Raw genomic sequence first — 24,049 nt, 5'->3', positions numbered from 1 at the left:
AACTCTCCACTCTGAGAGTTGGTAGGGATAGCTATGCATATAACACATCGAAATCCAGACCCACACAGGCCTGTCTGCTTACCCCAAGCACAGCCAACTTGTGCAACTATGACAGGAGAAGTCCCAACAAGTGGGAGAGGATGGAGTGTGAACGAGACCGACCTTCAGAACTACACACATCTAAGTCTCCAGATTAGAGTGCCTTCCGCGTGCCAATCACTGTGCATCCATCAGCTGCCCCATCGATCCCAGGAACAACGTGTGCTCTCCACTACAGACAGGAGGCAATGGGATGCAGTCACCTCACAACTGGAAAAAAGGCTAGACCCCGAGGCCCCAACTTTATTCCCCCAAATCGATTGTCAATCCATTTCCCCGGGGAAGAAGTTGAAGTAGCTTTTCCACAGTTCCTTTCATGCTTATTAGGAATGGTCTCTATTAGCCTTCTTCTAACAGTCTTCTATTAGCCTCTGCTGCCTCAAGACTCCATCAAATCAGTTCCTCCTCACCAGAAGTGATGTCATATAAGGACCCTAACATCAAAGACAGGGTATCTCCCACAGCCCGGCAGTGGGATAGGAGAAATCAACTGCCAGAAGTCAGTGAACATGCCACCATCCATTCCAGAAGCCAATCCCTTTCCTATACACATAGTTGAGAGTCTGAGTATTTCTGGAGAAACATGATCCCAGTAAGAGAAGCAGATGGAATTGCCAGAGGGTTCACAAGAAGGAGGAGGAAGGGAGCAAAGTCAAAATTACTAGTGACTTTGAGTGATATGTCCAGGAGTCATACCAAGTGGGGAGCTTTGCCTGGCAGGGCCAAGCTCCCACTAGGCACCCTGGCAGGAAGGAGGAGGAGAGGTCCCCACTAAGCATTCTTGCAGGGACAATTAGGTAGACAGGGGAGAGGAAGGGAGATGGGTCTACAGGGAAAGTGAATGGAGAGCAAAGAACTTCTAATGGCTGTTGTTGACAGGGGCATTCAGTGAGTAGACAGCTAATATTCACCTGTGTTGATCACTGATGTGCTGTCTCGGTGTCTGAGAGCAGGTGAGGCATCAGTAAAACAAATAAACATAACTGTGCCATCATAATTAGCATTGTGGCATAATTGTCATCACAACTATTCTCAGTAGACAACCAATAATATCCATGAATAAATGAATGGGTGAGGAAATGCCAAGATCCAGGTGGGAGTGGAGTACAAAAAAATAGTTCCTAAGTTCAAAACTGGAGCCCTGAAGGGTTCTGCTTGGGGCATATGCGTGATCGCTGCCTGGGTGGGCAGGATAAAAGAGGCCTTGTCTGTCCCTGAGACCCATCCCAAAGGCCTGAAGCCTGGGAAAAGCACATGAGAAATAGTTGCAGCAATATGTCCTGTGTTAATTCAGACTCACAGGGAGCCTCTAAGCTTTAACACCCAGAGTAGTTTCCCCAGAGAAAGTTATCTGCCTAAGCCTACCTCAGCTTAGGGCTCTCTGGAAATGAAATAGATTTAATGAAGAAATGTCTTATTTCAGAACCTAAAAATATATTGTCTTTCCCCTGCCTCAATGAGCTCAGGCTATCCAAGTACAATATCTTAAACTAGGTACAATAATAATAATAATAATAATTTCACTTTTTTGGAGAGTATAAACCCCAAGATCAAATTAAGGCCTCTCTTTCTGACTTAAAGACAGTCTTCCTGGAGTTTTCCTTCCTTGTGTGATCTTTCCATTGGGCTTACTCTTATGATGCTATGAGTCTTCTTATGGAGGTTTCATCCTTACGGCCTAATCTAACCCAATTGTTTCCCAAAGGCCCCATCTCCAAAGACCACGGCACAGTAACTTAGGCTTTGACATCACAGCCACTCAGTCAGTAAGACAAAGGGCCTTGGTCATGTGATAAAATCAAGAATCTTGCCATGAGGAGTTATCTTGCATTGTCTGAGTGTCCAGTGTCAACAAATGAGTCCCCTCAAGAGGGAAGCAAGGGAGCCAGAGGCAAAGAGGTGGATTTGGTGGCCAGGATAAAGGTCAGAGTTATATGGCCAAGGCATGTCAGGAAACTTCTAGAAGTTACAAAAATAAATTGTTTCTTTGAGTTTCCAGGAGGATACAATCCTACAGAAGATGTTGGTTGAAGACCCTTACCTTCAGAACTGTTAAAGGGTACATTTAGGCTGGGAATGTGGCTTACTGGTAGAGTGCTTGCATAGCATGCATGAAACCCTGGGTTCAATTTCTCAGTATCATATAAACAGAAAAGGCTGGAAGTGGCACTGTCACTCAAGTGGAAGAGTGCTGACCTTGAGCAAAAAGAGTCTCAGGGACATTGCCCAAGCTGAGTTCAAACCCCAGGACTGGCTAAAATAAAGGGGGGTGGATGTATTTATGCTTTTCAAGCTACTAGGCTTGTCTCAGTTTTTCACAGAATCAAGGAGAAACTGGCCCCCACCTTGGCCATCTCAGAAGCCACCTCAAGCCCCAGCCTTACTCCTGTTGGGGAAATGAACACATTTGAGTCTATCATGATGTAGTGATAGAAAGATAGCTCCATAATCTGTTGGTCTCCAGTCAATGTAGATACACACTTCTCATGTAGTCTTTAACACAGTAGGATGGGGGGAAAGACTTCAAACCACCCCTGGCATAGTAGGCTAGCTATGATTATCAACTATAGCCATAACTAGCCTACAGTGCTATGGATGATAGCAATTAAATGTGTGCTTCAAAATAGTGAAGAGGATCTTGAATTCTGTCAACATGAAGAGATTCTGAATGTTTGGAGGGATAGATATCCAGACAACACTGAATATTACACAACGTATACATGCACTGAAATGTCACAGTAAGCCCATAAAAGCATATAGTTGGCAATGTGTTGACTAAAAAGTAAGAAAAATGAAGAAAGTGTGATGGAGGAAGGGAAAGAACAGGGAGGAGGAGAAAGGAGGAAGAGAATGGAAAGAAGGAAGGAAGAGAAAGAGGTAAAAGGGGGGATGATGAAAAGAGGTTTGGAGGAGTTAGAATGGCCATTATCAAGAAATCTAATAACAACAGATGTAGCCAGGAGGGATCACTACTACACTATTGGTGAGAGTGTAAACTCATTCAGCCACTAGGGAAAGTAGTATGGTGTTTCCTCAAAAGACTAAATGTAGAGCTCCCCTATGACCCAGCAATTCCACTGCTTGGCATTTACCCAAATGTCCAGAAAATAGGACATACTAAAGGCACTAACACAACGATGTTCGTTGCAGCACTATTTACCATAGCAAAGATATGGAACCAACCCAGATGTCCCTCAGTTGATGAGTGGATCAACAAGATGTGGTATTTATACACAATGGAATTCTATGCTGCCATCAGAAAGAACGACATCGCCCCATTTGTAAGGAAATGGAATGACTTGGAAAAAATCGTATTAAGTGAAGTAAGCCAGACTCAAAGGAACATAGGATCAATGGTTTCCCTCATTTGTCATAATTAGTACAAACCTTGGACTCTCCTAGCAGAGGATTACAATAGCTCAAAACCTAGATACATAAGGCCATATAGGATGAGGATAAATAAAAGGACCTCCAAGATATGGAAACAGGAGCTATATAATGTGTGATTGTTGTTCTTAATGTACTACGCTATTTCTCATCTCTTTTGTTGTCCCTTGGTTATTCCCATATTGTTACAATATCTTACCTTGTTATCTGTGATCTTGTATATATGTTTATTTCTTTATTTAAAATAGAAAAGGGAAGGGAGGAAAATCAAGATGAAGGGAGAGGGGTGGGGGAGGGAAATGGGGACAAAAACATGAGAAGGGGTATCAATGTATGTGAAGTAATGCACCTTCTATCTGGCGAATATAACTGTAACCCTTCTATTAATTGCAATAAAAAAAAGAATCAGAAAAGAAAAAAAGATGTTAAAAAAAAAGAGGATCGGAGGAAAAGAAGGAGGAGAAAAGAGACAAGAAGAAAGGAGGAAAGGAGAAAGGAAGGAAGGAAGGAAGGAAGGAAGGAAGGAAGAAAGGAAGGAGGAAGAAAGGGAGAGAAGGAGGAGAGGAGGAGAAAACAAAGAGGAGAAAGGAAGAGGCAAAGAAGGGAAAGGAAAGGAGAAGAAAGTAAAAGAGAGATGTTGGGAGCCGAGTGTGGGGTCAGGCTGACCCATGGATCTGCATCACTGAGTAAGATAACCACACAAAGTAATGAGCTGCCATGTATGATGCTGTGCCTATGAACTTTGAGCTACATAGTCAGTATTGTGAACTTCCTACCTTTATTGATTTATCGCTGTATCACTTTCTGCTTAACTGATCTGAGACTTGATTACCATTTGGTACAAATGTAATCCCTCACAGTTTCTTGGTTTTAAGAAAGTATATAAGACTGGAACTGGAAATCAACAGGGCTACAGTCTTAAGCTTATAGCCTTAGGCTACAGTCTTGGGCTGCGGACTTAAGCTGTAGATCCCCCAACCCCATCTGTTTCTTGTCTTTTTCTTTTCTCATCCTCACCCCCTAAATCAGGAATCCCGCCTTGCTGCCGGTTGGCTCTGGCAAAAAGAGAAGGAAGAAAGGAAGGAAGGAAGGGGGGAGGGAGGGAGGAAGGGAGGAAGGGAGGGAGGGAGGGAGAGAGGGAGGGAGAAGAAGAAGAAAAAAAATAGAAGACAAACACTCAGACCACTCCTAGGATGCTGTCAACAAGAGCCACACCTCCCAGATGCACCAGAAAGTCCCTTCCAGGGTGACACAGGGATCTGGAGGTGTGCTTTAAATAATTTGTTCCATATTGTCTTCATGCCATACTGCTGAGCACCTGATCTGTTCTGGGAAAATTTGGGTGCCCCTGTGGGCACAGATGTGAGGATCATGACTCAAGCCCCACCCACCTAGATCTACTGTTTTGCCTTCTTCACAAAACACTGGAAGCTCAAAGTGTTTATCCCCAGTGTCTGAGCTCCGCTGGAGCCCCACACAGACCCCAGATCTTCCTCACCTGCCACCAGTGGGAGCCACACCAGAGATTCCTCCAAGCCAGTGGCTTCCAGAAGACTCCATTGGTACCTGCCCCAGCCTATTTACGTACAGCAAGCAAAATTAAAATGGTGCTGTGGTAGGAAAAGTGGGGACTTTCACAGAGGGGCACCTCAGCAAGTGACCCTTCTACCACTCTATGGCTATTTATAGATGCCTTCTCAAAAAGCAAAACCCAAAACAGAGGATGGAGAAAAGCCAGTTCTCGCCTGGTAGGGCTCATTCCTGAGAACCTGCCCTTCCCTTCTGTGACTAACAGGTGACACCTGCCCCTGCCACCCAGTTGATTGACCTTATCTTTCACTGGCCTAAGCAAAGAATGCCCTGGAGTGATGTCATCTCCAGAGCATTTAGAAAACAACACTGCTGCAGCCAGAGGGAGGGGCCACCCACAGCCCTAATGATGGAAACAGGATACAAGGCAGACAGAGAACTAAAACAGAAGCCCTGTGACAATGGAGCAGGGGCAGGATGCGGGCTGCTGTGGCTGCTTTCCAGCCTTTCCTCATCAGGTTTCTAGAAGGAAGTGGAATACCTTGGCCCACTTCCAGAGTGGGAGACCCAGAGCTGATGTAGCCCTCCTTAGCATTAATGACCACCCATTCAACGGCATGTGTCTTGCACCTGTTGCATCTACAAAAGATGGGTGGGTGTTGTCTGAAATTTGTCCTCATTGTCCCAACAAAGGTCCTCTCACTTCCCACTCCATTGGAGCCAATTTTTAAGTGCAGTGGAATTTCCTTCCCCATCTGATTCTCCTCCCCCTTGTCTTCACCCATGACTCTAGCAATGGCAACCTATCTCTTTATTTTCCTCATGTTCTGGACCCCTACTCCATCCTCAGATCTGGCCTTGGAAGAAGGCAACATACATTTGAATTCACATGAATTGTCCTATCCTGTGCCAATCCCCTTTCTTCATCCTACCTGAAGGGCCTTGGATTTGGAGATCGAGTTGTAAGGTAAAGTCTCTTATAATCAAAATTACCTTTCTTTGTTATCTCCTCATCCAGGCTTATCACCTCTTCCCTGCACTCCAGAGCTACAAACCGCCCAGATTCCCAAGCCCCAGTCCTCCCCACCTCCCAAAGCACCAACATTTATAGATGCTGAAGTCCAGTATATAAAAGAGCACAATGTTTGCATGCATTTTCATATCACCTGTTCACATCTAGCCTCCAGTGTACTTTTAATCATCGCTGGCGACCTTGTAATACGAAATACATTGTAAAGGCTATGTGAATAGTTAACAAAACACTGTTTGGGAGAAAATGACAAGAAAGAAATCTCCATTGGCTCAGAACAGTCACGATGCTTTTCCAGATACTTTCCACTCATGCTTGGTTGAATCCACAGACATAGAACACACAGATATGGAAGGGTGACTCCCTCTAATTACCACATTGCCTGCTTCAGTATTTCTGATAATAGTACTTTTCAACTGGGGATAATTCTGCTTCCTACATAAAGCTTGTCATTTTCCAGGAGGTATTTTTGACAGTGGATAAGGACCAGGGATACTGTTGAACACCCTACAATGCTCCAGACCCAGTACTCCAAAATGTCAGTACTACCCAGGTTGACATTCTGCTCTTGGCCCTATGTATTGCTGGGAGGTAGAAATCCCACCTATTCAATTTTAAGTACCCAGTGCATAGCTAAAAATCTGTAACAGAAGCTAAGCATGGCAGCTCATAACTGATCTCAGCTACCTGGTAAGTAGAAATCAGAAGGATTAAAGTTCAAGAAAAAGGAGTAAGTTAGGGAGGATCCTTCTCAACAAACCTACCAGGAATGGTGCCCAACACCTGTCATACCAGCAGTGTGGGAAGGATAGGTAGGGAGATTCCAGTCCAGGTCAGCCTGGGGCACACAAACAAACAAAACAAACTTGAAACCATCCCTGAAAAATACCTAAAGCAAAAAGGACTGAGGGTATAGCTCCATTGGTAGGGCACCTGCCTAGCAAGTAGCACAATCTGAGGTCAAATGACCATATCACCAACAAATATAAAAATATTGAATAGAACATTCATCCACTTTACCGCTACTGCTGGTGAGTGAATGTGTGAATTTGCCCCTTCCCGGGCCATCTGTGCCTCTAGGCAGGCATATCCTACAAGTGACCTGAAAGCATACCTAACACACAGGGATGGTCGCAGAAATGCACACAGGCATAGACACAAGAACCACCAACCACAACCCCTCTCACACAGCCAATGCTGAACTCTTCCGGACTCTAACTACGTATTCCTGACTCATCTGAGTATCGGGAACCTCTTCACTGACTCGAGACCAGAACATCTGGGAAGACACTGGGCAGAAGCACCAAGAGCATTTCCTGATTCATTTCACTGACTACACAAATCTTCCTATTGTATCTCCATTACAAAATAAGCAGTGGGTCCCAAAGGAAAATAAACCTTTATTCGTAATTATGTGTGCCAAAGATAACTTGACTCCAGTTTTGATCATGGCATAATGGCCCAGAAGCACTGCAGGCAGGCTTTCCTTTTTAAACTCCACAATGGAAATGGACATTGAGAATGACATGGATGGCACTGGAGGGGAGGCAGCTTGGGAACAGATGCCAGCCCCTCAGGTAGCACGGGCTGGAATGGTTACAGGAGGACAGCTGGTGGGAATGGCCTTGAGACATTGGTGTCCCCTCCTTCCTCCCTACTCCTTCCCAGCATCTGGAGATGCTACAGAAGTACATGGTGATCCCACAGAAGAGCTCATTAAGTTTTCCATGTAAGTTTCCTGGAAAAATTAGAACAGAAAGAGACTACAATTTGCCAACTCTTGGCTCTGAGAGCCAAATCAAATTACAAAGGGCCTTCCTTCCTCCCTACCCTTCTAGGTTTTATGAGTCTACCAGCTCCATGAACTTCCATCTTCCCACCTAATTTGCTAGATGGTTCTAGATACTTCCTGGTTACTCATCCCCCTTCCAGACAAGTCTGTGTCTCAGTAAACCCTGTGTCTCCAGTGCCTAAACTGATAAATGTGGGGTTAGGAGGAAAGAATGTAAGTGGACCAACCAATGAATAAATCTGTCTACAACTTCAGACCACAATTGGTAAAAGCAAGACATGTTTCCTGGATCAGGGTCAAGGAGTTTGGGGTTGCTCAAATGAGCAGAGTTATATGAAGGGGGGGGTGGAGCAAATTAGAGAAGGTGAGGTAATGAGCTAATCCTCCTATACCTTCAAGCATCAAAGTCATGACTCAAGCCTACAGATGAACTTCTAATGACCTACAGCATAGTGGGGTGGCCATGTTGCTTCACATCTAATTGTGTAGTTCACAAGAGTTACTAATGTGACTCACTGAATGCTCCAACACAAAGAAATGCAAACATTTAAGATACTGGTGAGATATATATATATATATATATATATATATATATCATTACATGTTGCATTGAAACCTCCCACTGTGTTCCCTAAATATCTCCTAATTATGTGTCTACTAAAACAAATAATATGTGTAAATGTAAAAATCATCAAAGTCCTGAATTTCTGTATTCAAGTATGTGTTTGAATTAAATTGGAAAAAGAAATTATTCCTTTTGTGCTAGGATTACCTGATAAGCCTCTCTCAATATATCTTCCACATAAAGCTAGGCTCAATCTCTGTTAACTGCACTTTAACTCAACACAAGCTAATTTAGACTGCTGCAGTTACAATCAACAATAGCAGAACGCTGCATTCAAAAACTATAATAAAGGAACAGACTAGATAATTCCCATTGGCTACCCTGGGCCAAAGAATCCCTTACAAAACCCTCCACTTTCTTTCCAATTGTATTTTTGTTGAGTCTGAATATGCTCTATTGCATATGCTTATTTCACTGTGACAGAGTTGCCTGCCCACCGTCAGATCTTCCTTGAATCTTTCCACTGTGACCAGTTTCAGTGGTCCTTAGGTAGAATGTTACTGTAATGATTTTGGTCTTTTGATACATTGTCTGAAATGAGAGAGCCACCCCCCATGGTGGGAAAATGGAGAAGAAACAGACAAAGGAAAATGCATCAGAGAAAGAGTATTTATTGTGAAAAGGAAAGGCTTTGTATCAGAAATGGACAGCACACTCCTCCTGAAGAGCTGTGTGGGGCCAGTGGTCTGCCTAAGCAGAAATGGTGTGTCTTCAGATGTAAGGCAGGCAACTGGAAAAAGACTACCTTTCCCCAGCTATCTGTGCTGTAGCATGGCAGGGAGATTTGTGGTCATGGACTGTTGGGTCCCTTCTCAACTTGGCAGGTGGCCATGTGGCCTCATTGTGGGGCTCTGTAGGAGGGTGGCTGCTATTGTGAGCCCAGGGAGCTAGTTCCAGATGAAATCACAAACAAAAAGGTGGAAGCATTCCTTTTCTTGTCTAGGCCTGGCTACCTGCCTATTCTAATGTCTTCTCTTCGGCCAGTAGAGTAGCTGTTGAGGATAACTGGTTAACCACACCCCAGGCTACAACTGATTGTTTAGGCACTGAATACCACCAACTCTGAATTCCCACTGCCCCAGGGTTTTGCAAATGAAATTAAGATATGTCTCTCCAGGTGGCTGAAACATAAGGTTCCGGAACTTGAGAGCTGATGACAGCTGGGTGGGATTGGAGCAGAGAAGAAAAGAACTGTTTTCCCAAAGGAAGGCAAGCCAAAGGCAGGCTAGAAAGAATCCTTCTGTATTTCCTCTCTGGCTATGCACATTCCTGAGCTTAACCATATTCCTCTTGCAATAATTCACTGCCATGCTCTTAAACAAGCTCCACTTCACTCACTCCAGCCAGCTATGATTAATACAATTTGCCTCATTTTACCAGAAAAATACCTCATGAGTGCACATAATCCACATTTCTGCCCACCCAGGCTTTGTTCAGGTCTAATTTCAGACCAGTGTCTTTGCAACCTTGCTTTGAAAAGCATCTCTCAAATTGAAGGGTGCAGAATCAGGACTTTCTCGGTCTACCAGAAAAGTGATTTGCTCTAAGAATCTTACCACTATCTCCCCTCCATCCCCAGTGTGGGACAGGAGCTGCCCTGCTATGAGCAGCACTGTCAGAATCCTCCCTCTGACTGTTGGAAATCATAAGTGGGAAGATGCTGGTATCAAAGAGGCCTGAACCAGAACTCATGCTCTCCTGTTAGACAACCATGTGTGTACAATACTAACTTTCTCAGGCCTCAGTTTCCTGAGCTTTAAAATGTTGTTGATAGGGGCTGTTGGCCTTCTGGAATTTAAAAGAGGATTCAAGGATATGGTGCCCATGACCTTACTCACTCAGAAAGTCTCCTGGTGTGCAAGTAACTGATGGCTATGTGTGCATGCGTTATCCTTGGAGTCTCCACAGGCTGATGGCCACTTGAATGACAGCAGGCTCTCTCTTAGCATCTTCTACCCTGGCCAAACCACCTGTGCCTCAAACCTCGCAGACTGCAGCTAAGTTCTATTCCTTGACTGCAATCAAACAGCACTGGTCCCTAGTTGGACTTGATAGCATTGGTGACTCAATAAGGAAGGAAGTCCAAGGAAGGAAGATTCCCTGAGCCAATGATGAAGGATGTAGAGGTGCTTCCAATATGCAGACGCTCTATGAGACAGATACAGGAGTCATCTCAGGGTAAAGAAAAATCAGAAGTTTTTCTCTTGGACTATTACCGCTAACACCAGTATTAAACCCGGTTATGCCTTGCAGAACAGATCAGCGTAAAACCCTCTGACAAGATTTATTTGTTTGGAAATTATTATAGAACTGCTGCTACACTGTTGTTACAAAAATGACAGCTTAATGGAGTCATTTCATCCACTCTCCTGCACCTTCAGACCCCGGATACAGTAAAATAAACATAAACTCTCAGGGCAAGGGGAGCTGTATTCTAACAGTGTAATGTTAAGCAAGCCAGGCGGCGTCCCTGAGGTACAGACTCCTCATTGTGGACGTGGAAACTATCACATCTGCCCCACAGAGTTCCTTAGAATAGAAGGAGATCAACTTTGGAAAGATCCAACGTGACAGTGCCTAGCAAATGGTGGATTATGTTAATGTAAAGACTGCCTAGCATTCTGTTATTTAGCATAACCATAGACATGTCTTAGTCCTACAACAGAAAGCAGCACACCTTTTAGCAAGGAACTGACTCCAGCCAACACCAGAGTCATACTTGAACAAATTCAGGATGTCTATTACATGGCCACCTTTTCCACCCTCTGCTGTTCAGTAATTCCTCCTTCCATCCACTGTGATCTCGGCAGAGCTACTGAACCCATCAGCCCCACCTGCTTCGGGAAACCCACCCTGGTCTCTGTCCCACTGTGTGATGGAGAGCGTTACTCTGCTGTTACATGGGTCTGTTTTACAACTTGACCTTGGGTATGTCACTAAGATCTCTCGACTATCAATTTCCCATTGTTTAAAGCAGGCATATTTTCCTTGGCATCCTGTTTGTATCATTGTTTTGAAAGCAATACATGAATGCATCTGGCCCATAAAATGCAGTGCATTAAATATGAGCTCCTTCTAATTTATTCTATTGGATTTTTCCCATTTAAGGAAAGGCAGTTTTTAAGCTCAATAGTTCCCACCCACCCCTAGCTCATTATTTTTACCTAGGACCATGATAGCTATAATGTGTTTTGCAATTCTTTCTCTCCAGAGACATTTTATGATGCCAATTAGAAGTGCAAGTATGCTGAGATTAAGAAATAATGACTAGCTGAGTAGAGTGCCTTCCCCTCCAGACACCCAACTTTCTGTTCCTGAAGCTCATCTCCAGATATCTGACTCTCTGGGGAAACCAAAAGCCTCGGACCAAGACACATCATTAAGATTGCACAATTCCAAATCTTCTGAAGACCTGTGGGAAAGGGGTGTTTTGTGCTCCCAGTTCATCCTTGCAGCAATCCTATGAGGTGGGTCATATTGTCTGTCCTGATTAAGGTAGAATTCTGATAGCATGACAATGACCACTGAAAGGGTGAGTGAGTCAAGAATGGATTCAGCTTTAATGCACTGATCTCACTCGTTTCTACCTGTCTACATGTAGAAGGCTCGGGATCAATGTGTGGGTCTTTTGATGGATCTGTACTCTCATTAAGGATGATGTGTGTTTTGCCTTTCAGTTCTGGTCTCCTCTGACCCTTAAGTCCCCTTTCTCCATCTTTTTCTTTTCAAAGACCACAGAATAATAATGAATTTCATTCTGTGACCACAACTAAGTTTCCATTTCTCTCTGGAAACGACTTCTGTCTTTTGTAAATAGGATCATCAGAATTGGTTTCCCAGCTTTATCTGTTCTGTGCTCACCTCCTTTGCCCAGGTCTGGTCTCTATCCTTGTTTTGGAATCACCAGAACTAGCATCTTTGCCTCTCCTCCCCAGCCCTCACCATCCACTACCTGAGTTATTGCCATTTGGCCACAATAGAAGTGACTCACTTGACTCCGAGAAAGGCATCCTTAACAAAGCATCCAGCTAGACAATGTCTATACATAGCTCGTGATTCTTCAACTTGCTCACTTCGCACACCTTATACGTCATCCTTCAATCATAGCAGATAGGCGGATGCTTCCTTTCCACCTCCTCGGCTTTCTCACCCCCAAATCTATGCACATGCGTTACTCTCATGACGGATAATTGTTGAAGAAAAAAGCCTCCCTTTGCCACTACAGGTCTGCCAAAGACCTGCCCTCTGAGACTCAAAAATCCTCTCTTCCTAATACACAGGAATCTTGCCCCCTTTTTCTTTGTGTCATCCATGCTGGCATCTGGTCAAGGGGACAGAAGTGTCCCCTTAGCATCCTGTCTCCTTGGTGCATATCGATGCACGTTGATGCCCCTTGGTGAACACGGCACACTGCAGTCTCTGAAGCCAAGGCTCAGAGAGAAAGATAATGTATACTTTGCAAAGCAATGCATGCAACTGTGGACAGAGTGGAGGTTTGCATAGTTCAGAGTCTAATGATAGACTCCTAACAGTGAACTTGTAGTGGGATGACACTTCTGTGTCATCATTCTTGCTAGTAAGTACTCAGTTTATTGGACAGGTAAGTTTAGTCAGGGAAGATTACCACAGAAGTTCCTCAGACATAGTCTGCCAGCTCTCTGCTCTGACCTGAATGACACCTCTGGTAAAGATCATAGCTTTAGATGATCTTCAGGAATTATAATGGGCCCAGACTGGGATGTAAATTTCCATACACAGATTCATTCAGCTAGGCTGCCTTTGGATTTGAGAACCAGTGATATGAGGATAGGAGCTAGTGAGATCTAGTAGTATCCCCAGACCATTATAATTCTCCTGCTGTTTTGGACCCTTCTGACCCAGGGGAAAAGAGGAAGGGGACCAAAAGACAAACAGGCAGAAGTCTTCTCCTTGCTTTTGCCAGGCTCTACTCATCAGGCATCCTATCAGTGCTTCTTCAGCTGATCCTCTAGAGAGAGACCCTGGGGCATCTGTCCAAGCCATGTCTGACATTTCAGGAGCCACATTCATTTCTGTCCTCAACAGTTACTCACACCTCATTCCAGAACCCCCATACTCAGTAGATTCCTGAGCAAGCCACTGACGTGCCCTTGCCTGTCTAGCCCGCCCCACACCCTCCTTCTCACTGTGGCTGCATGTGTCTCTAACCTTCCCACCTGCTGCTGGCTCATGTTGGCCGAACACCTGAGACGTGTGTGAGGCTGTCCATGCTCTTCCACCCTCATGGAGGTGAACTGCCCCTTTCCTCTTCTATGCCCCCCCCACCCCGCGTCTGTGGAAGCTTCCCTTCCTCAAGCCCTCCACACTGCATGTCTCTCAGAAGATTCTTTCTTCCTTGTGTGGACCAGGCCTGCCTTATGTGGATCTTTTGGAGTTCTCCGTCTGGGGGGGGGGGGTGCATCCTAATTCTGAGACTATAGTAAAATGCTTCTGTTGTTATCATCCATCTCACGTAAATGATATCAAGGAAAACCCAGACAGAAATTTGCCTCAATGAGTGGCTCATGACGATGATGTGCTCTGCTAAGACACAAATGGAGACCTGTGATTCCTCCTCCCTACCAGGAGAGGAGAGTATCTGTCACTTGTGAAATCCATTTTGATGCTAATGGCTTAAAATATTAACTTGTCTCATGAACAGATCCTGGTACACAGACACTCAACTCTTCTGCTGAAGAACCTTCCCAGGCCATGAGGCTACAGCACAGTTCTAAGTTCCTAAACCCTAGAAATATTAGTCACACCGAAAGTGCCATAACCCAGGTGCCCCATGAAAATGTCCACTGATCTCTCCTGACACACAATGCTGAAGGCATGGACTGCACTGATACTGGCCAGCCAGGCAGCCTCAGTTCCTCACAGCCAGAAAGCAGGAGGAGAGGGAGAAGAGATAAGGTGGGCTAGCAAGCTAATTCCCACCTTTCTTAAGAAAATGCATTCCAGAAACCTCTACATTACCCTGAGGAACAACCCCCACACACAGCATAGAGTCAAATAATTTTCATCCTCACACTTTATATAAAATACATGTGCATATACATACATATACATGCAGAAGTAGGCATGCTTCTGTAATTTATTTTTACTAGTTACTCCTATAATCTTGGCACTACGGAGGCTAATGCAGGAGGTCAGGAGTTTCAGGCTAGCCTGGGCCACAGAGTAAGTTCCAATGCAGGACGGGTTGCATAAGACTAAAGCGAATCAAAACCAAACTAAAGAAAGTGAATACACACACACACACACACACATGCACGCACGAGTACATACACTTATGCACACATACACACACACTTCTCGGCTAGTAAAACAGGAATATCATTGAAATATCTTTGGTTTTCTATTGGCAATCCCATCTTAGAGCACAATGCCCCCAGCTCTCCAGTGGCCTCCAGTACCAGTGTGGTAGGGCATAAGGTCAAAGGTAGGTAGTGTTGTCCATGGAGTTAGCCACATTGTATCATGTCAAAAGTGTAGATTGCAGAGAAAACATCCAGGAGATAGAGAGCCATTGGCAACTTCTGAGCTATAGACATGACACTGATAAGGGGAATGAAGAAAATAGTGTCCTTGATCACCAAGCCTAAGGAAGGATGAGTCTCTAAATTAGCAGATGGGCCCCTTAGAGAGCTTCTGGGCCTAATTAGTATTAGAGGTGGGTTTAGAGGACAAGTTCATGTGCACACATTCTCAGGACATTCCCATCTGACACATCCTTGCTTCCTCTATACCTCAGTTTGGAATTGAGTGGGAAATAAATTGGCATGATTTAATTCAGTGGACAAAAGGGACCGTCTCTGCATATAGACCCAAGCACTCCAGGTTTGAGCAGCATATGGTGATTGCTGAGAACACCCTCCAGATCTATCTCTGCCCCTGCCCCCCATTTTCTTCTAATTAACAATATTGAGCTTGGATCACTTAGGTCAATTGAAGGGCAAGGTGCTAACAAAGCTTGAAAATCCAAGACTGGCACTATTTTCCGCCTTGTGGAAGATAGGTGGTCACTCAGAGCCTTGGGCTGTCCACGAGGAAACAGGAATAAGAACATCAAGACGTTTTGTAGAGCTAGAGTAAGGACCAGAGAACTGAGCTATATGTAAAGATGGTGGTCCCAGGTGGTCCCTCAAGAAAGCATCTCCCAGTCCAGTGCTTGTGGCTCACACCTGTAATCCCGGCTACTCAGGAGGCTGAGGTCTGAGACTCACGGTAAAAAGCCAGCCCAGGCATGAGAGTCCATGGCAGTCTTACCTCAATTAAGCAATAGAAAACTGGAAGTGAAGCTAAGGCTCCAAGTGGTAGAGGTCTTGAGTGAAAGAGGTCCGGACAGTGTTCAGGCCCTGAGTTCAAGCCCCATGAAGAAGGAGAAGGAGAAGGAGAAGGAGAAGGAAGGAGAAGGAGAAGGAAGGAGAAGGAGGAGAAGAAGAAGAAGAAGAAGAAGAAGAAGAAGAAGAAGAAGAAGGAGGAGGAGGAGGAGGAGGAGGAGGAGGAGGAGGAGGAGGAGGAGGAGGAGGAGGAGGAGGAGGAGAAGGAGAAGAAGAAGAAGAAGAAGAAGAAGAAGAAGAAGAAGAAGAAGAAGAAGAAGAAGAAGAAGAGGAGGAGGAGGAGGAGGAGGAGGAGGAGGGAGAGGAAGAGGGAGAAGGAGGAGGAGGAGGAGGAGGAAGAAGATGAAAAATTGTTTAATAGAATGTGAGAATGGATAAGAATGAGTAATGGAGGGAATTTGATCATAGTAAATTATGTACATGCATGGATTATCACAATGAAATCTCTTTGTAAAATTATTTTTACTGGGGCCAGGAATGTTGCCTAGTGGTGGAGTGCTTGCCTAGCATTCACAAAAACTTAGGCTTGATTCCTCAGTAACCACATACACAGAAAAAGCCAGAAGTGCTGCTATGGTTCAAGTAGTAGAGCACTAGCCTTGAGAAAGCTCAAGGACAGTGTCTAGGCCCTGAGTTCAAGCCCCAAAACTGGCAAAAATAATGATTTGTACTGATAAAATAATAAATAGCCAGTGGCTCATATCTATAATCATAGCTCGATCCAGGTCCGAAGTCAGCTTGAGCAGACAAATCTAAAAGACTCTTATTGCCAATTAACCAGCAAAAAGTCAGAAGTGAAGCTGAGGCTCAAGTGGTAGAGTGCCAGTCCTGATTGACTGAAAAAACGAAGCGAGAGTGTGAAGCCCTAAGTTCCAGCCCCATTACTAGAACAAAAATTAAAATGAAAAGCATTAAAAAGGAGCTTCTGGATTTGAATAGCAGAGCTAACAGGAAGGAGACACCTGAGTGTGGTTAGCACTTGATGGTATCCAGTACAGACACTGATGGTGAGAGAAACCTGCTCCTGACAGACCACTATGTATTAGACCCGTGGAGGCTTCTGGGGGGCTCATCCATGCCCCCGTCTCTAAGCATACTGACTCTGGTGCATTCATGTTCCTCTTAGCCCCTGTAAGCTAAGGTCTTCACTGGAAGGCAGCTTGAAGTTGCTGGAGCCCAGTCTGTGTTGGTGCAGGGAGCAGAGTACCTACCAGACCAACCTCAGTTTCATGGGTACATGAGTTCCATTCCTCCAGTTCCCGGGAGGAAAGACCTACACTATCACCAACAACTTGCATCTTCTCTGTTTACTGGAGTTTCCAGAAAAGGTTTTACTTTATTTTTTCCTTTCGTATTCTTTTTGTTCTTTCTTTTTTATTGTAATTAATAGAGGGGTTACAGTTATATTCGCCAGATAGAAGGAGCATTACTTCACACACACTGATACCCCTTCACATGGTTTTGTCCCCAATTCCCTTCCCCTAGCTCTTCCCTCATCTTGATTTTCCCTCTTCCCTTTTCTATTTCAAATAAACACATTTACAACATACCAGACTACAAGGTAATATACTGTAACAATATGTGAATAACCAAGGGACAACAAAAGAGATGAGAAATAACATAGTACATTAAGAACAACAATCACTATCCTCCATGGCCTTCTGTATTTAGGTTTTACCCTATTGTAATCTTCTGCTAGGACAGTCCAAGTGTTGTACTAATTATTACAAATAGGAGGAGAAAAACAGTTTCAGTTTATAAACAAAAAACAATCAAGACCATCACATTCTGTCTTCTCTATGAGATAATGAGGAGGCAATGCAATAATAATTGTACAAGGCTGGGCACAGAGCTTGGCACACAGCAAGTGGATGATGGATGTGGGCAAACAGGATTACCTATTTATAATGTGCACTCGCCGTTTAGTTGCACTTGTCATAAATATGTCATCTATTATTTAAGGAAACAAATAATTTATATATTTCCAGTACATACAAATACTCCCAACATCTAGTTAGTAGAAATAAATTATAGAAGCATGCACACATGCATTATTTCTGCCTGTATCTTTGGTGTGTGAAGATATAAATGATTTGACTCTAAGCTGTATGGCAAGGTTTCTCCCTGGAGTAACTTAGAGGTTTCTGGAATGCATCTTCTTAAGAAAGGTGGGAATTAGCTTGATAGCCCACCTCATTCCCCGTCCCCCCACCCCCATCTTCCTCTCTTCACACTCACTGTCTGTATCTGTGGCTGTCAAGAAGAACTGAAGCGGCCTGGCTGGACTGCATCAGTGCAGCCCAGGCTTTGCTGTTGTGCATCAGGAGAGATCGGGAGATTAGTGGCTAACCCTCGGGGCACAGGTGACCCATGTTCCAGACCCAGAGCTCATGCTCCATTCAAGCCACACATGTCAAATGCTTGCACAGCCTTGCTGGGTGTCCAGTTCTATGAGAGCTGGACAGACACAGCAAAGAAATGACAATAAACATGGATAGTAAGGGAATTGTGTCAACCAATCAAGGTATACTAGAAATGGTGACAGTTCTGTAAATGCTGTGGGGGATACAATCTTTCAGGAGTCTAGAAAGATACTTTCCTCTGAGCAAGGGACACTTGAAATGAAATCCAAAGAATGAACAGCCAACAAAGTAAGAATATTCAGAAAGTAGAGAAAAATCCCAAAGTAAATACCCTAAAACACAAGGGGGCAGGAAATGTTCAAGAACTCAGGAGAGAGCCATTGACTAGAGAAGGGAAGAGAGTGATCTGGATTATGCTGGAGCATTGCCAGGGCCATTACAACCACGTTAAACACATCGAGCTCTGTTGCCTGCGGGAATGGGGAATTTACTGAACCAGGGAATTTCAGATGTACATGGCAATCCAGCGATTGTAGGGAAATGGATTGGAAGGGGGCCCAGAAATATGCAGGTGACAAAAATCACAACAACCTGTGAGTGGATTTTATGGTGGTCAGGGTTGTCAGCTGGAAAACACCCAGATTGGTAAAAGGATTTCCATACTTCTTGCTTAGGAGCTAAATGGATGAAGGGAGAGCAAAAAGGATGGACAAGTGGATGATGGATGGATGGATGGGTAGATGGGTTGATAAATGGATGAAGAGTACTAGGGAAAGATTAAAAAGTGGTGGCTAGGTAGGCGGACAGATGGAAGGAGAAAAGAGGGCAGGTGGATGAATTAATGGGCTGGGAAGAATATAGATATGCCATTTGGTAGCTGAGGAAATCACAGGAAGGGAATAGAATATTTTAAGAATGAGGAAAGACCCTTAGCTATTTTGGAACATTTAAAATTTGAAATAACTTGGAGACATTCAAGAAAATAATGGGATATTAAAATATGGAACCTCCATGAAAATTAATGGTCAAGCCTGGAGGTATAAGTTTATAGCCAAGGATGTTCAGGGCTTTGGGTTGCCACTGAGTTTTGCACTTTGCTCTGCCAAGGCCACCTGCTTTCATACTGCACTGTAACTTGTAATTTGCTTATTAAATAGGGACCAATGTTTTGGAAACTATCTTAATCTCCATGCCAACTTCTTTTCAGTAAAACACCAGGTTGACTAGGCATACTGCAGAAGTTAAAGTTGGCTATCCTCCATGTATTTGGAGAGGTCAGAAAGAGAAGGGGTATGTGAGCCAGCTCCTACAGGATGAGTAAGAGTTCACAAAGGAAAGAAAAGGAGAAATGTGTTTTCAGCCAGGGGATGAAGGTACTTAAGAGCAGAGGCCCAAATACACATAGTATGTGGAGGAAAGAGCTGTAGATGTGTAGAGCAGAAGCCGTGCTAGAGGCCAAGTGCTACAAGCCATAGAAGACATTGATTCTTTGGTCAACGTAGCATAAAAGCTGAGACTTGCCAAGAAGGGTGAGAAACAGGGAAATGACTAACTTGCCTGGGCCAGCACAGCAGGGCTAATCCGTTGCAAACACTGACCCAGAACAAGCCTAAGTCAAACAAGTAGATGTTCTAAGGAGGAAACGGGATGAATCAGCCACCTGAGGGGTTACCTAACCCAGGACCAGTGATCTTGTCCTGTTACTGACAAACATCAGCCCTGAGAGGCCACGGAGGTCACCCATCAGCTCAGCATTCCACCTGACCAATCCTAAAATACTCTCCTGAGACTACACAAGTCAGGACATGGAGAAAGTGGTGTGGATGGCCGCAGGCACTCCTACCCCAAGAGAAGGAACTCACGTGGGAAGCCCCTTTATACAACGGATACTTGCTCAAAAAAGAAAAAAAAATAGGGGTGGGGGAGAGGCTGGGAATGTGGCTTAGTGGTAGAGCGCTTGCCTAGTATGCATGTAGCCCTGGGTTCGATTCCTTAGTACCAGATACACAGAAAAAGCCGGAAATGACACTGTGGCTCAAGTGGTAGTGCTAGCTTTGAGCAAAAGAAGCTCAGGGACAGTGCCCAGGCCCTGAATTTAAGCCCCAGGACTCTCAAAAGAAAACAGAAAAAGATAAAAAGATAAAACATGAGTGACAGGAAAGTACAATAAGCTATGTGGAGTAGGCCCCAGGGGTAGTAGAGAGAACTAATGGTGACCGTGAGGGAGGGAGAATGCAAACAATCAAAGTACTTTATAGGACAATATGTAAGTAGAACTTGTTGAAATTGTTTTAAGAGGGTGAATGAGGATGGTGGAGAAAGATGAAGGTAGAGAATTTGACTGGAATGAAATTAGGTGTATGGATGGAAATGTCACAGTGACATTAGTATAAGCTGATGTATGAAGAGATGGAGGCTATGCACTGCTTGTTGCAAGAGACTGGGGACCTGCGACTATAGGAGACTCAGAGATGCTGGTGGTGAGTGGAGCTCTCCAGTTCCACTGGAACTTGCTGACATCCTGGAGCCTCTTGCCAGGCCAGACTAGGCATCAGAGTGCCTGAAACAGCTTTACATCCAACTGTGGAGAGATGGTGAGGGTACTGGTGGCTTCCAATCTTCCGGGGTGAAAATAAGTCTGCCTTTCCCTTTACCAACTTGCTCACAGGTCTGTGATTTAGGGATATGAGACACTGTCCCCCCATATCATTAATCATTACCTAGTCATTCCCACTTAATAATAAATACTTTGGCCATGTGGATAAATAGTAATAAATTATTTCCCCCACTCTCCATTTTCCTTTCATCCCTCTTTGAAAAACAAAATCAACCCCAGAATATGGAAGAGCTTATTAATCAACTCACTTTTGGATTTGATGTATTTGAAATAAAAGATATTTCTTTAATCAAAAGGAATTTCTAATTCACTGCAGGGCTCAGCTTGCTGGATTTAATCTGTTTCAAATGTCATTTCCCTAGGTGGCACGGGCTGGTGTCTGGTAAAAAAGCCAGTGGCCCTCAGGCTGGCCTGCTCTGAGTTAGCTCCTGGAAACACCAATCCCCTTTGGAAAGATGTTAATGAAGATGAGAAAAGTCATCTGAAGCCAGCCCCAGGCTTGTAGGTTGAATGTGTTTAACAATAGACGTACCCCAAATAAACTTTACCCAGGGAAATGAAACACCCTGACCTCATTCATTCAACTGTTTCTTGTAGAAACAGGGCTTTGTGAGCATCATCTATGGATTTGTGTGTCTCAGGCATGAAACTTCAGTAGGCCTAAGGAGCAGCTAAGAGAGGTTTTCCAGGAAAGACTGCATCTATGGGAACAGGAGATAGAGTTGAGAAGCCACCATGTAAAGGCCCAGGAAAAGGGTCCAATGCCTGGGAGAGGGACCCAGTGTCCAAGAATGGAGCCCAGTGTGTGATCACACTGTGCTTCTAGGCCATAACCAGACCATGCTGATGTCAAGAGCCTTGGTAGTGGATGAGAGGCCTCATGAAATCAATTGCTCCTCTGATCTAAATATTAAAATGACTACTCAAGGGGAACATGGTTTAATTTTAGGTCTAATTGCAGGACATTGTGAAAATGTAGAAATTTAGGGAGAGGGAAAAAAAATGTCCTGGGGATGTTTTAATCTTTCTAAAATCATGGCATGCTGCCTATTTTTAAAAGCTAGATGAAGAATAGTGAGAACAAATAGCTCTTCCTTTTCCTCCCTGGGGAAGGGCGCATGGCACTGGGGGCTCTTGGCTGATGATAACGTTAATAAATGTTTGCAGAACACTGAAGTCAGCAAAACCCTCTCCACATGTCCTGTCTTTAGCAGGAGTAGCCTCTGACATGGAATGGAGTTCTACTTATGTAGAGTACAGAAGGAAAAAAGCTCAAAAGAAACTCAGTCCCCACCCAGCCAGGAAACATGAAGGGAATCCCATCTGGGTTTTGAATCGCAGCCATGAGTAAATGATGGTCACTCTGGCTTCTGCCAGGTGGGATCCAAAGCCAATGAATAAAGGCGACTGTGAAAGCAACCACACAAGCTCTGACCTTAACCTGTATATTTCAAGAACACTTTGCCACTGAGGAGTGTCCTTACATGTCAGTGCAACCTCGGGCAGCAGGGCTGAGAAAGGTCTATAGGACTTCGACAACTCAGATGTGGTCCTTAGGCTAACATTCTGCATCCATTGTTCTAGCAAGTTTTCTACCTCCTTTTTCCTTTCTACTCTTGAGCCAAAGGCTATATTTATTTGTAAAAATTCTACCCCATGAAAACCTATATAGTAGGCCCCGTTATCGTTCTCCCTTCAAATGACAATATTGAGACCTAGATCAAATGAACTGCTTCAAGATCACTTCCTGGACTTGACCCCTGGACAAGACCCCCAGGCTGCTTGGTTCAGGAACCTACCATTGTCCCCAACCATGCTATTTATTCCATGAATGTGTTGGTATCCACTGAATATGAATATCATTTCCTCTAGGAACCTTAATCTTTCATGTTTACTACAACCCTAAGTGTAAAAGTGCCTTTTTTTTTTTTCTGAGAACCATTGACTCCTTACGTGGGCCTGTAAATTAACTAGAAACAGGAGAAATGGCCAAGGCCTCCCAAGTGCCTCCATTTTGTATCTATGTCCTTTAAATTGAGTTAGTCTTGCCAGTAAAAACTTCGTAGCCATCTATTAAAGCCCAGGAATAAGTACATTGGACACAAAACCACCTGCCGTTGTTCTAAGCTACAATCTGACCAGTCCTGAGACAATGAAATGTCAGACTCTCTAATCCCAACTTAGCTATCTTTTAAAAAAAAATAGAAATTAATATGAAGCTAGTATACAGAGGGTTTACAGTTGTGTAAGTCAGGTAAAGAGTATATTTGTTTTTGGCCAATCTAACCCCAGCTTTTACATTTAAAAAAAAAATATTTAAGTCATGGTACAAAGGAGTTGCCATTTGACAAAGCAACTTGCAAATATACTACATCTTGATCATTTTCCTCCCTTTCAACATTCTTGCCCATCCTTACCTTTCTCACCCACCTCTAGCCACCCCTAACTACTACTGAACACACTTGTGACTTAGGATTCTTCATTATGTATTCCTTTTACTCTCTGCCCCCAGTTCCCTGTCTATTTAAGCATATAACTCATGTCATCTCCCATCTCAAGACAACTAAAGTTGTACTGGAGGGCTGTCTTCCTGCGGTTGTCACATAATGGATCTTTCTCTACCCTTACTATGTCTCTTTCTAGGCGTGAGTCGCCTGACATCTGACATTAAGCCCTGCAGGAACTTGTTAAAGAAGGAAAACTTACATTTTTGGTCCAGTAGAGACAGGGGTGGCTATTTCTGCCAGTTCCAAATATATCTTTTTAATAGTCCATACAAAGGGAGTTATTTTAAACTAGATCAACTATGTAATTTATTTAATTGAATGTCTTCTGATTTTTACTTCTTGTAATTTGCCTTATAATCGTGTTTTTAGTTTTTGGCTTAAACAGATCCTTTTGACTTATATATTTCAGCTATTTTTGCCCGTTTCTTGTAAATCCACATTGGCCTACACCCTAATCCCCTCCAAATGAAAAACATTCAAACATAAAGAAGAAATTGCTTTTTCCTAAGAAAAACTGACTCCTTAATTGGGCCCGCAAACTAGTATCAAGAGAAAGGTTTGGCTTGCCAGACTCCAACACATACATACACACACACACACACACACACACACACACACACACACACACACACAAAATCTTTTTTTTTTTTTGCCAGTTCTGGGCCTTGAACTCAGGGTCTGAGCACTGTCCTTGGGCTTTCTCAAGGCTAGAGCCCTACCACTTGAGCCATAGCA

General features: G+C 43.9%; 1 long non-coding RNA gene across 2 annotated transcripts in view; it reads right to left on the bottom strand.

The window, feature by feature from the left end:
• The window catches only part of LOC150059273 (uncharacterized), a 53,838-nt gene that overhangs the window by 10,115 nt on the left and 19,674 nt on the right, over positions 1-24,049 (bottom strand). For both annotated transcript variants that reach the window (XR_016536715.1, XR_016536714.1), the window contains exon 5: positions 83-271. This is a non-coding gene — a long non-coding RNA (uncharacterized LOC150059273). The remainder of the gene's footprint in view (positions 1-82; positions 272-24,049) is intronic.

This window comes from Megascapheus bottae, chromosome 9 (assembly GCF_031878675.1).
Source record: "Megascapheus bottae isolate mThoBot1 chromosome 9, mThoBot2.hap1, whole genome shotgun sequence".
Lineage (NCBI taxonomy): Eukaryota > Metazoa > Chordata > Mammalia > Rodentia > Geomyidae > Megascapheus > Megascapheus bottae.
Note: the sequence above shows the minus strand (reverse complement) of the source record. Positions and strands in the feature narration are given on the sequence as shown.